This window comes from Pseudopipra pipra, chromosome W (assembly GCF_036250125.1).
Source record: "Pseudopipra pipra isolate bDixPip1 chromosome W, bDixPip1.hap1, whole genome shotgun sequence".
NCBI lineage: Eukaryota > Metazoa > Chordata > Aves > Passeriformes > Pipridae > Pseudopipra > Pseudopipra pipra.
In genome coordinates this window covers 39,522,967-39,536,584 of record NC_087580.1, presented here as the reverse complement: position 1 = coordinate 39,536,584, position 13,618 = coordinate 39,522,967, and the positions used below count along the sequence as shown (strand labels likewise).

General features: G+C 53.3%; 1 long non-coding RNA gene across 1 annotated transcript in view; it reads right to left on the bottom strand.

Moving 5' to 3' along the window:
• Positions 1–13,618, bottom strand: part of LOC135405704 (uncharacterized) — a 614,579-nt gene that overhangs the window by 456,570 nt on the left and 144,391 nt on the right. The gene's annotated exons all lie outside the window — the stretch shown is intronic.

Here is a 13,618-nt window from a genome sequence, read left to right as displayed (position 1 = left end):
AGGGCATTCCAAGTGGTTTCCACTTTGGCAAACAGCACTCTCTGGATGGAAAACACCAGTCAAGGCCAAAACACTCCTTGTGTATCCTGATTAACTGAGAGTTGCAGCTCCTGCCTTAACTTGTTCCCATAAAAATTCTCAGGGTTCCTTTGCTTCCAGGAGGCCCCACATGTCCCAATGGCCCCTGGATTCCATGAGCTTCCCCAGGCTCCAAAGGTTCCTTTAGTTCCACGAGGCCCTGCAGTCCCCAAATGCCCTTTGGATTCTCGGAGATTTCCCACTGTCCCAGGGTCCCTTGTGCTTCAGAAGGAGCTGCAGTGGGTCAGTGGCCCCTTGGTTCCGTGAGCTCTGCAGTGTTCCAGGAATCCTTGGGTTCCAGGAGAGCCTGCAGTTTCACAAGGAGCACTTGAATGCAGGAGGTTCTGCAGGGTCCCAATGGCCCCTGGATTCTGGGAGGTTCAGAAATATCTCAGGGCTGAGAAAACTGGGATTGTTCAGGCTGGAGAAGAGAAGGCTTTGTGCTGACCTGATTGTGGCCTTCCAGTGCCTGAAGGGAGCCAACCAGAAAGATGGAGAGAGACTTTGGACAAGGGCCTGGAGTGACAGGACAAGGGGCAGTGGCTTCACATGGATCGAGGGAAGGGTTGGAGGAGATAGTAGGAAGGAATTCTTTCTTATGAGAGTATTGAGATGATCTTGAAGGCCCATCCCAAGCCAAAGCATTCCATGATTGTGGGACTGGTGGGTGAGGTGGTGGTCGGAGCCGTCTGGGGCACAGGGACCCAAAATGAGGGAGTTTTCCATTGTGGGGGAAGGAAGGAGGGGGCAGCAGAACTGACCCCTTGGACACCTGGCAGGCAGGCTTTGGCTGGAAGCTGCTGACTGGGAGCTGAGTGAAGCCCCCACAATGCAGGAGGAAATGGTCAGTGACCTGCTCTGCCAGTGAGATCCCCCCAAGTGCCTGGGCCCACATGGGATGCAGCCAAGAGTCCTGAGGGAGCTGGAGAAAGAGCTGGCCAAGCCACTCTCACTCATTCCCCAGCAGTGCTGCACAACTGCACAAGTCCCAGCTGACTGGCAACTAGCAAATGGGATGCCCATGCACAGGAAGGGCCAAAGGGAGGATCTGGGAAACTCCTGGCCTGTCCCATTGACCTCAGGACCAGGGAAGTCCATGCAGCAGATCCTCCTCAGTGCCATCCCATGGCACGGGCAGGACAACCAGGGGATCAGGCCCAGCCAGTGTGGGGTTGGGAAAGGCAGGTCCTGCCTGACCAACCTCATCTCCTTCTCTGACAAAGGACCCGCTCAGCAGCTGAGGGAAAGGCTGGGGATGTGTCTCTGTGGAATTCCAGAAAGCCTTTGGCACCATCTCCCCCAGCATCTCCTGCACAAACTGGCTGCTCATGGCTTGCCTGGGGAACTGTTTGCTGGATGACAAAGTGTCTGATGGCCCAGGGAGTGGTGGGGAATGGAAGGAAATCCAGATGGGGCCAATCACTAGTGGGGTTCCCAAGGGCTCAGGGTTGGGGCTGCTCCTGTTTAACATCGTTCTGGGTGATCTGGGCCAGGGGATCGAGTGCCCCCTCAGGAAAGTCGTGGACAACACCATGTTGGGTGTGAGTGTGGATGTGCTGGAGGGCAGGAAGGCTCTGCAGAGGGATCTGGACAGGCTGGATCAAGAAGGCCAAGTGTCAGGGCCTGCCCTTGGGTCCCAACAACCCCCTGGAATGCTCCAGGCTGGGGGCAGAGGGGCTGGAGAGCTGCTCAGCAGGAAGGGACTTGGGGGTGCTGCTTGACAGCAGCTGGATATGAGGCAGAGTGTGCCCAGGGGGGCAAGAAGGCCAAGGGCATCGTGGCCTTTGTGGAGAAGAGTGTGGCCAGCAGGAGCAGAGAACTGATTGCCCCTCTGTGCTGGGCACTGGGGAGGCCCCACCTGGAGTGCTGTGTCCAGTTCTGACCCCTCAGTGCCAAAAGGCCCTTGAGGGGCTGGAGCGTGTCCAGAGAAGGGAACGGAGCTGGGGAAGGCTCTGGAAAACATGTCTGCTGAGGGACGGCTGAGGGAACTGGGCTTGTTGAGTCTGGAGAAGGGGAGGCTCAGGAGGGACCTCATTGCTCTCTGCAATGACCTGAAAGGAGGTTTTAGTGGGTATGGGGCTTGGTCTCTTCTGCCAAGGTTTTAGTGAAAGGTTGTGAGGGAACGGCCTTAAATTGCTTTGGGCAAGGTTCATATTAGTTATGAAAAAATCCTTTTTCCACTGAGAGACTTTTGAGGCATTGGAACAAGTAGCCCGGGGAGGTGGTGGATTCTCTGGAAGTGTTCAGGTGGCATCTGGATCTGGGACATTGGTATGGGGTTGTATTAGGGAGGGGTTCGAACATGCTGAAGTTTGAAAACCAAGACACCGTTGCAAGCTCAAAAAACAATGTTTATTACCAAGAGGTGGCCAACAAAATGAACAAACCCAAAAGGAAGGAACGAGGAGAGGAATAAGCCCCCAGCACGATCTCCCCAGTTACCCAGCTGTTGCCCATAAAGTTATCTTACCAACCTAGCATACCTATAATTACCCAGAGCAGAAGCGGCATCCTCGGAGAGTCAGTAAGTTAACAAGCTGGTAAGCGCCAAAAGGCAACGTTGTCCTTGAAGTAAACTAGCTCTCGCCAAGGAAGCACTATCTGCTTTTTAAACAATTAATTGAGAGACCACAACCTCCCCAGGTGTGGCCAGCACCGCCCCACCAGATGCCCTCAGTCCCACCTCCCGGTTATGTCAGTGCATCTCTTCTGCGCACGTGTGAGAACTTCGGAAATCCACACACGCATGCGCAGAGTGTTTTGGGGGTCTATCTTAATTGAGTCTGGGGTCGAGCCTTCCTCACTTCATCATCACTTTCTCCTCCAAATGCCCTTGACGGAAAAGTAACCAATCATAGAACACCAATTTAAACAGTTTATACAAAAAGCTCTCAAGGACAACTTTCCCGCTTATCCGTGCTTGTTTTCCCATAACTTGGCAGGGAAAGAGCAAAGCTTTCACAGGTGGCAGGGCCAAACACAGACCAAAAGTATCAGCATAAATTCCCCCTGGAACACATGAGGAAAAAGGAATTTCACTCCATGGAAAATGCTGTGCTGGAACACGTCACCCAGAAAGAGTCTGGATGAGCCCAAGGCTTTGTGTGTGCAGGAAGAGCCAGGGAGGACGCAGAGATGTCAGTGCAGGAAGGTGCCAGCCAGGTGGGGCAGCCGGGGGGATGACGACAGCCTGCAGGGAAAGGGGCAGGGCATGGACACCGTAGGACAGCCTGGGCTGGAGAGGAGACAGGGAAGGGGAGAAGCTGAAAGGCCCTGACACAGCCACCTTCTGCAGGCCTTTGGCCATGGCTGCTGTCTGTGCCCCTGATGCCAGGAGGAGGGGAGTGGCCCTTGCAGCCCTGGGGCCTCCTGGCCTCCTTGTCCCTGCTCAGCAGCCTGGCAGGTGCCACCCCATGGTCCTGCCCTTGGCATTGCACATCCCACATCCCAGTGCCCCAGGAAGAGCCCTGAGGAATGAGGCAGGGACAGGATCTGCCTTCCCAGGGGCTGGGGGTCAGGGCTTGGCCTGGTGGATTAAGGAAACAAGTCTAGTTTTCCTCAGCATCAGAGCCACCTTTCCCTTGCTTGTCCATCCTTGTCATCACTGTCTGCACTTTTCTGCTCTAACTGGAACCTGGGGACACGTTCTCAGTTGTGTCCCTCAAAGAGACTCATTAGCACTACAGGAAACTTTAGTGTTTCCATCTCACTTTGACTTCTTGAAAAGTTGTTTGAACTTCCTCTCAGGGACTGAGTCTCATGTAAACAACATCAAACCCCCCTGAGGGTCATGAAATGCCTGGGGCTGTTGCTGTGCTGCTGAGCTGGGCTGGGCTCCTGGCACACAGGGAGCTCCTGGCAAGCAAGAAGAGCTTCAAAGAGACAGCTCTGCTGGTGAGCAGCTCCTCTGCACAGCCCAGCAGGGCTGAGGGCACTGCCAGGGCAGCTCAGGGACACCAGCAGGGCACAGACACAGCTTCAAGGGGCTCAGCACTGGCAGGAGGGCAGAGAGCTCCCTGCAGGAGGAATCTTGGCAGGGCTGCACACAGTGAGTCTGTGACTGCAGGGCAGTACAGGGGCAGCTCCTGGAGGCATCTCCTAAAGCTGGCCCAGCCCCAGCTGATGGGATGGGTGAGCAGGGGCTGTTTTGGGTCACTTTGGAAGAGCTGTGAAGCCAGGGGTGCAGGCAGGGGTGCCCAGGGCTGTGGGGCAGAGCAGGGTCCTGCAGCCCAGGGTGCTGTGCTGGGCAGGGACTCTGCTGCCTGCCAGGGGCAGCTCTCAGCCGGCCCGGGGAGCTGCTGCCAGGGCTGGGGCAGAAGGGCTGTGGGCAAGGACAGTGACTTGGATGGCTGAGTCCTTGGCAGCACATGGCCAGAGCTCCAGCTCCTCACAGCACCCTCAGAGATCACAAACCAGGGAAAAGAAATGCCTTGACTTGGAGGGGATTTCCCTGAAAACTGCACTGGCTTTGTTAAAAGGGGGCTGTCTTAATTGTTCCCTGTGCTTTCCTTTTCCGAACAGACCTGTCCTAAGGAACAGCAAATGCCCAACAGCAGCTCCATGCCCCAGTTCCTCCTCCTGGCATTCGCAGACAGGCGGGAGCTGCAGCTCCTGCACTTCTGGCTCTTCCTGGCCATCTCCCTGGCTGCCCTCCTGGCCAACGGCCTCATCCTCAGCGCAGTAGCCTGTGACCACCACCTGCACACCCCCAGGTACTTCTTCCTGCTCAACCTCTCCCTCACAGACCTGGGCTGCATCTGCACCACTGTCCCCAAAGCCATGCACAATTCCCTCTGGGACACCACAACCATCTCCTACACAGGATGTGCTGCACAGCTCTTTTTCTTTGCCTTTTTCATCTCAGCAGAGTATTTCCTCCTCACCATCACGTGCTACGACCGCTACGTTGCCATCTGCAAACCCCTGCACTACGGGACCCTCCTGGGCAGCACAGCTTGTGCCCACATGGCAGCAGCTGCCTGGGCCACTGGCTTTCTCATTGCTCTGCTGCACACAGCCAATACATTTTCCCTGCCCCTGTGCCAGGGCAATGCCCTGGGCCAGTTCTTCTGTGAAATCCCTGCCATCCACAAGCTCTCCTGCTCACACTCAGGCTACCTCAGGGAAATTGGGCTCATTGTGGTTAGTGTCTGTTTAGTGTTTGGTTGTTTTGTTTTCATTGTTTTCTCCTATGTGCAGATCTTCAGGGCTGTGCTGAGGATCCCCTCTCAGCAGGGACAGCACAAAGCCTTTTCCACGTGCCTCCCTCACCTGGCCGTGGTCTCCCTGTTTGTCAGCACTGCCACATTTTCCGACCTCAAGCCCCCCTCCATCTCCTCCCCATCCCTGGACCTGGTGGTGGCAGTTCTGTACTCAGTATTACCTCCATCACTGAACCCCCTCATCTACAGCCTCAGGAACCAGGAGCTTAAGGATGCCCTGAGAAAAATGATGACTAGATGCTTTTCAAGAGCAATAACCTGCCTGTTTTCTTCTGCACAACAGTCATTGTGTAACCATTTACTGGCCCAGCCTGCCTTCTAAAGCTTTTGAGAGTGGTGGGGGGGGCCGCTTCCTACATTTTTTCCTCTTTAAATGTTGTTAGCACAGAAATTTATTCTTCATCTCATACCTAATTCACTCTCCCTTTGTTTTGACCCACAATTGTGTAAATGAGGGATCATTCTCTGTGTGCATTTAAAGAAAAGTTTCTGCAGCAATTTCTTTGTCAAATGTCCTGATTTTGTTATTCTGTACATAAGGAATCACAATCTCTGAGTAGAATAAAGGACTTGAATGCTTTTTTCCAGATTCTCCCTCCAACAACTTCCCTGAAGCTGGAGGGCAGTGCCTGTGTGCAGAGGAGAAGGGGTAAAGAGTCCTGGTACAGGAGCACTGCCAGGGAGCAGCAGCTCTTGGCCTTTTCAGAGATGCTCTTTTTCCACTGCCTCCCTCTCCTTTCTGCTCCTTGCCCAAGGCCTGAGTGCTCTGGCAGCTCAGTCCCTGCTGTGTGTCAGTCCTGTGACCATGGGCAGGGACAGGCCCTGGGCACTGCTGGCACAGAGCTGGGCTCCTTAACATCATTTCCATCAGGAAAGGGGATCCCCCTGAAGATTTTGTTCTTTTTGAAAGGTTGGTGTAAAGAACAAGGCCAAGGAATAGACTCTCTAAAGTCTCATTTCTGTGCTTCTTTCCCCATTCAGTCCCTGCAGTGAGAGAAGCGACTCACTGGGGTACTCAAGGGCCTGAGGGCTGGGTCAGATGTTGTGTGCTGGTGACTAGTGGCAAATGGCCTCCAAGTCACCTGCCTGGGGCTCTGCAGCTTGTGAGGGCTCTGATGGCAGGTGAGGACTTATCTGTAGGAAATCAGGAAGTGCAGGAGAGCACAGAGGATCTGCAGGGACAGCCCGTCCCATCCAGTCAGCAGGGAATGGGGCCCTGGAGCAGAATCCTGCCCAGGGTGGAGTTACCAGAGATCAAGTCCTAAATCTGCCTGTGAACTGGTAAAGGAGAGTTCTGCAACCCCAGGGGATGCAGCAGGAACAGAGAAAGGACTCTGGCCAGTGACTCGTCTCACCCACAGTGAACTCCCCTTGTGCTTCCCCAGTTCAGGGGGGGCTGTACCAGAGCCAGGGGTGGGCTTTCCAGGAGGGTGTCCTGAAGAACTCTCCAGCCCACAGGCTGCATGGAGTGGAGCCCTGCCCTGCCCTTTGTGCCACTGGAAACAGCCCATGGTCCTGCCCAGCCTTGTTCTTGCCTACTGAGCCTTCCAGGACTATGGCAGAGGGTGGAGAGGAGTGATCCCCATCCTGCTGGGTCTGCTCCCCACCCTGACCAGCATGGCCAGTGCAGGGTCAGCCCAGGGTGCCACAGCCCCTCCCAGTGCAGAGCAGCACCTCCAGCTCAGGGCCCTGCAGGGATCCCAGGCTGGGATCTGCAACTGGCCAAGGCAGCCTGGACACACTGACCTGGGCAAAGGGATGTCCCTGCAGAAGAGCAAGGCAGCATTTCTGGGCCTGCAGAGAGGAATCCCTGACACAGGGAAACCTCTTTCTGCAGCCCCCCCTGGGGACAGGCTGCTCTGTCCCTGGGCCAGGACTCTGGGCTGGGCTGGGCAGAGGGGCTGGCACTGAGGGGCACAGTCAGGCTGTGCTGGGTGTCTTCTGGAGGTGACACCAGGGCTTCTGCAGTTTCCCTGACCCCCATTTCCTCCTGCCATGCTGAGTGTCCAGCCCCTGAGCTGATGGGGATGCTGAGACTCCTCTCTGTGCCCCAGGAGCTGCTGTGCCCTTCAGAGGGGCTGGGGCTGTGTGGGGAGTGCCCAGAGCTCTGCAGCACCCTGGGCTGGGCACTGCTGTGGGGCCAGACCAGACTGGGCTGCTCCACCCCTTGACCTCTATAATGAAATCACTTCTAATTTTCTCCTGAAGAACCATGAGAATATGTGTTGTGTCCTGAGCACTAGACTGGAACTGTGGGATAATAGAAAAGGTTTGGAGTCAGGGATATTGAGAAGGCTGGGCAGTGTCACTGGGAGACCTCTCCCAAACCCTTGGAAAGGCCAGAGCCAGCCCAGAGCTTCCTGGGGCCTTGGCAAAGGCAGACATGGAACCAGTCTGCAAACAGGGCAGCAAGGAGGGTTGGGAGAGTTCCAGACTACTCAGGCTCAGCAGGGAAGGGGATAGGGCAAGTCTTCCTGCAGCCATTGCCAGGAATGGGAAGGACAAGGAAGGGATGGCTGAACCCCTGTGGGAGGGAAAAGAAAAGGATGTTGTGTGCCCAGACTGTTTCAAGGCCTTTGACATTGTCTCCTGTGGTCTCCTTAGAGTCAGACTGGTGACAGCTGGACTGGACAACTGAAACATGTGGTGAGTGGGAAGTTGAATGACTGATGAGGGTCAAAAGTCATGGCACAAATTCCTCTTGGCAGCAACTCCCAGGTGACATCCATCAGGGACCAGCCCTTGACCATTCCTATGGAACATCTTTATTATGTCTCTGGGTGATGGGATGAAATGCACTTTCCACTCCTTTGTGGATGATGCCAAGTTGCAGCGAGTCTGTGAGAAACCTCGTCTAGTTAATGGTGACTTGGACAAAAAATGTGGTCAAGATGACTGAGTTGGATAAACTTGTCTTGCCATCAGGTACCCAGCAAGGCCCAAGACAATGAAGAAAAAACTCATGGGTAAGAGGAAAGGAAAATCAGAAGGAGGGAAAAAGACCAAACACAACCAAACCAAACCCAAACAAACACAGAATGACAGAATATGCTGAGGTGGAAGGGACCCACAAGGATCATCCAGCCCAACCCAACTGTTCCATTGCCATCTGCTCCCACCCCAGCAGGCTCTGGAGCAAAGCACGGCTGAGGTCCAGCACAGCTCTGCTCTGACAGAAAGAACCTGAAATCAGGGACAGGAAGAGGACAAAGTCTTGTTTGACCAGCCTGAGGAATAATGGGATCAAAGACCTCCTCTGTTCCTGGGCACTTGAATGACCCTGTGGATCAGGTTTGGTAGCAGGGAGGGGGCTGCAGGTTTCCCTTAGGGAAGAGGAGATCAAGAGTTGACTCTGTGTGAGAGAGAGCCAGTTTCAGGTGGCTCCAAAATGGACCAGCCAGTGCCCAAAGCTGAGCCAAAAAGCAATTCCAGAGGCACCTCTGTGATCACCCTTTGGAGAAAGGATAAAATCCAGGGTGCTGTAACCCAGAGAGGAGTGAGAGAAATGTGGGAGAAACAACCCTGCGGGTGCCAAGGGGAGTGGAGAAGGAGGAAGAGGGAGAGAGAGCCTTGGTTGGCACCTGGCAGCCAAAAGCCAACCCCCCATCCCTGAGAGCCACAACTGAGCCCAGCACAAAAGCTCCTTTAGGTCTGGAGGTTCTTTGCAGCAGCTTTTTAGCAGAGCTGCCAGATGGGCCATCAAAGGGAGTGTACATCTGGGTCTGAAACCTGGATGATCCTTGTAAGCCTTGGCTCTGTAGGAAAGAACTATAGAATCCTAAATAGTTTGAATCAGATGGGACCTTTATAAGACATCTAGTCCAATCTCCCCACAATGAACAGGTTCACGTTCAACTAGATCAGGTTGCTCAGAGCCCTTTCTAACCTGGCCTTGAATGTTTCCAAGGGTGGGGCATCTATGACCTCTCTGGGCAACCTGTGCCAGTGTTTTATCACCTTCAGTGTAAAAAATTTCTTCCTTATATCTAGTTCCAATCTGCTCTTTTTTAGTTGAAAACCATTATCACTTGTCTTATTACAACTAAGTTTGTCCCCATCCTTCTTATAGGTATGATCTCAGGAGCTTCTGACAAGCCTTGACCAAACCAGCTGAGCAATGAAGAGCCCCTGGACTGGACCAGGGTGTGGTGAAGTGTCCCTGGACTGGACCAGGTGCTCCTGGATGATAAAGGTGGGAACAATCCGGAGTGGAACATCTGGGGAACACAGGATAATCAGTCATCCCATGAAAGCCTTGGAACATTACGTGCCTGAATCACAGCCCAAATGGAAAAGTTTGGATACAATTCCCAAATAGTTTGGAAACTCCAGTCATTCCTGACACCAGGATGGAAATTCAGCAGATAACTAAAGCCTGTCACCTTGGGAGTCCACAAGCAGCAGGGCTGAGGGAGGCCCACACATCTCTGCCTGGATGTGGGTGTGAATTGACTGTGGGGTGAATCTATAATTGTTGTGAATCTATAATTCAGTCACTGTTAAAATTGTGGCAAATGCTATTGAATCACTTGAAAACTGTTCAATTGGTCAATGATTAAGTGCTACTAATGTCTTTTGCCTCCTTGTCTTTGGATCAAAATCCTTTGTGCCCTAGCCCAAGGCTCTGTGTAAATCATTCTTTTGCATTAAAAAATATATTTTTTTCGTGACTTCCACTTTAAAATCTTCCTGCTTAGCTAAACTACAAAACAACTCCAATTAGCTCTAGAAGTCTTGATGACTTGAAGACAATTAAAAGAAAGGGAAATAATTTGTTTTCCTGTGTTTTAATGGTCCCAAAGTGTGTTTGGAGTTGCATCAGCTGTCAGTCCAAGATGGGCCATGTCAGAACTGGTGAGGCTGGGGGTGAGGAGCAAGGTTGATCATCCAGGGTCAGTGTGGATCTCCTGAGAAGACACTCAGCATCAAGATCACTTGGAGAACACCTTTATCACCTCTTCTCTGAACGTAAAAATAGCCATAATTGAATTTAAAAAAAAAAGTACAAATTTTGAAGACTTGTTTTGAAATTGCCTTGAAGACAATTAAAGGAAGACAAAGAGATCCTGAGGGATTTCTGCATTTTAATGAGCCCCACGGTGTGTTTGCAGCCCAGCCCATGATCCTGAGGTGCTGAGAGAAGATTGAAGCAGCTGCTGAAGAAGTCAGAAGCCAAACTCCAAGTGCCTTGAAGCATTGCTGGGCCCCACTGAGGGCAGGCACTGACAAAGCCTCCCCAGGGACTCCTTGGAGCAGCTCCTTGGAGGCCAGGAGTGCAGGCAGACAAAGGCTCTGGGCAGGCCCCTGCAATGCTGAGCAAAGCCTGCCTTGGTTTTGTGGAGCACAAAGGCCAAGGCCTGAGCCCCAGGCCCTGGCCCAGCAGATCCTGTCCCTCCCGGCTGGCTCAGGGCTGTTTGGGGGGCACTGGGATGGGAGGGGGAGGAACAACCAAGGCCCAAAACTGGGCAACCCCTGCCAGGCTCCTGAGGGAGGGGTGAGACAGAAACCAAGGGCAGAACCTGCCAGGCAAGTTGCTTGTGGTGGCCTGAGTGGCAGAGGCAGCTGCCAGAGGCAAGGGGACAAAGGCCTGGGTGCCTTTGGGCCTTGCAGCCCTGCCAGAGCCCTTGGCCATCTCTCCTGCAGGCTGTCCTGCCCTGGCCCTGCTGCTGCTCTGGCCTTGCAGGCTGCACACACCCCTCCTGCTTTCCCACCCCCTCCCAGCAGCATTTCTAGACCCTCCCTGATGTCTCTGCACCAGCTCTGGCTGTTCCCTGGAACACAAAGCCATGGGCTGATCCTGACTCCCTCTGGGTGAGCTCTTGCAGCACAAGGGTCCCCGTTGAGTGACATTTCTTTTTCCTCACCTTCAGTCTGAACCTTCAATGCTACTCTTTGTGGAGATTTCATTGTATTTCCAAAACAGAGAAAAGCTCCATCCTGTCAAATCTCCTCTAGACCCTCTCCAGTTCTTCCTCATTCCTCCAGAATGGGGAACCTCACAGACAGACAGACCAGTCCAGATGTGGTGACCCCAGGGCTGAATCCAGGGGGGTGACAACTCCCTTGTCTGGGTGCCCACACTCCCCCCAAGGCAGCCCCATGTGCAGTTGGCCTTAAATCAAGGGGCCATTCTGATTCTTTGTAACATCACGGAATCAAGTGGCACCGTGACACTGTAGGGCCTCATGGAACCAAAGGAATGCAGGAACACTGTGGAATCTCATGGAACCAAGGGACCATTGTGACATGCAGGGTCTCTTTGGAACAAAAGTATCCCTGAGATATCTCAGAACCTCCTGGAACCAAGGGGTCACTGTGCCTCCCCAGAACTCCATGGAATCAAGCAGAGCCGCTGCCTCTCCCCATCACCGCATGGACCGGAGTCGCCGGCTCTGCCCTGCTTGGACAACTCTGGAGTCAGCGTGTTCTTGGGCAGCACAACTGATCTCAGAGCAGAGAGTTTCCCACATTTTGCTTTGCCCCCTCTTTTCCTCTGTTTTTTTTTTTTTTTTGTTCTTTGTTCATTCAGGGGGAAAAGGGGGAAGGGAGGCACGTGTGGATCCCTGTTTGTATCTGTTTACAAAAGGGAGTTGGGGCAGATGGGTAGAGAGGAGGCAATTTCTCTCTCTGCTGTTGCTTTGAATAGTTCTGTTGGTATTGCTGGTTTTGCTGCTGTATTTTTTGTCAGTAAACTCTTATTGTTTTCACCTCTACCTCCTTATATATTGTCTCCTTGTACTGGTGGGGAATAAAAGAGGAGTGAATTAATTTCATTCGTGTTCCCACCCCAGTATGTGTCTTTACACCAGGACAGGTTGCTCAAGAGCTCCCTGAAATTTGGTATCATCCACAAAGGACTTGAAAATGCATTTTGTCCCATTGTACAGGGAGATAATAAGGTTGTTCTATAGTGGTGTTCAAGGACTGGTCACTGAAGGATTTCACCAGGAAGTTGCTGCCAAGAGGACTTTGTACCATGGATTTTATTTGACACTCTTCATTCAGCCAACTTCCCACCCACCACATCTTCCACTTCTTCAGTCCAGCTCTCACCAGTCTGGCCATAAGGAGACCACAGCAGAACATGTCAAGGCCTTGATAAAGTCTGGGCACACAACATCCCCTTCTATTCCCTCCCACAGGGGTTCTGCAATCCCTGCCTTGTCCTTCCAACACCTGGGAATGGCTGCAGGAGGACTTGCCCTATTCCCTTCCCTGCTGAGCCTGAGCAGTCTGGAACTCTCCCAGCCCTCCTTGCTGCCCTGTTTGCAGACTGGTTCCATGTCTGCCTTTGCCAAGGCCCCAGGAAGCTCTGGGATGGCTCTGGCCTTTCCAAGGGTTTGGGAGAGGTCTCCCAGTGACACTGCCCAGCCTTCTCAATATCCCTGACATCAAACCCTTTTCCATATCTGACACTTCCAGAGGAGTGCCTGGGACACAACACAAGTTGTCCTGGTGGTTCTGGAAAATGAGAAGGGATTACTTCCTTGAGACCCACTCCTCCAATTGGATTTGAGTGCAGCTGAAAGGTTTGCTCAGCATTTTCCCTGGTGCCTCCCTGCCCTGAAGGTTTCTGGCCATCAGGCTGGAGCTGAGGGGGTTGGGCAGGTGCCTGAGGAGGGGGTAGAACAAGGGCTGTGTCGAACTGTGCCAGGAGGGCTGTGCTGGGCAAGGATGAGGAGGCTGCAGAAAACAGTGGCACTGGGGAGGTGAGAGGAGCAGCTGGAGAGACCTTGTGCCTGCCCACGCTGGGTAGGAGCTGCCCCGGGATGGCAGCTCTGAAGCACTCCCAGGATGTCCCTGTGAACAGGAGGGGAAGACTGGATCTGAAAATGGAACCTGGGAAGCAGAGAGCAGGAGTGTCATGGTGACACTGCAGGAGAGTTCCAGCCCTGGAGGAAGGACATAGAAGAAGTGACCCAGTTCATCAGGGTCACAAACAATGTCTGGTAGAAGCAGGAAATGGTGACTGTAGAGGACAGAAATGCCCCGAGCCAGGGTGCAGCTCTGCTGGAGACAACCCTTCCAGTGCATGGGTCTTGCAGAGAGCAGGGCTGGCAAACAGCCCAGTGATGGTCATGGGATGGGGCAACAGCAGGAAACACTCTGCATGTGCCAAAGATGCAGGAAATGGCACTGACAGTGCTGGGAGCAGAGACTGTGCTGTCCCCAGTCAGGGGTCACTCAGGGTGGTGGAGCTGTAGCAGGTTTCCAAGTTTTTCTCCAGTAGCCCCATGATGAGGTTGTTCCCATCCACAATCATGGAGCAGGTCATGAGAGAGAGGAAGAAAAAAATTTTTCTGAAGTCTCTGGACATG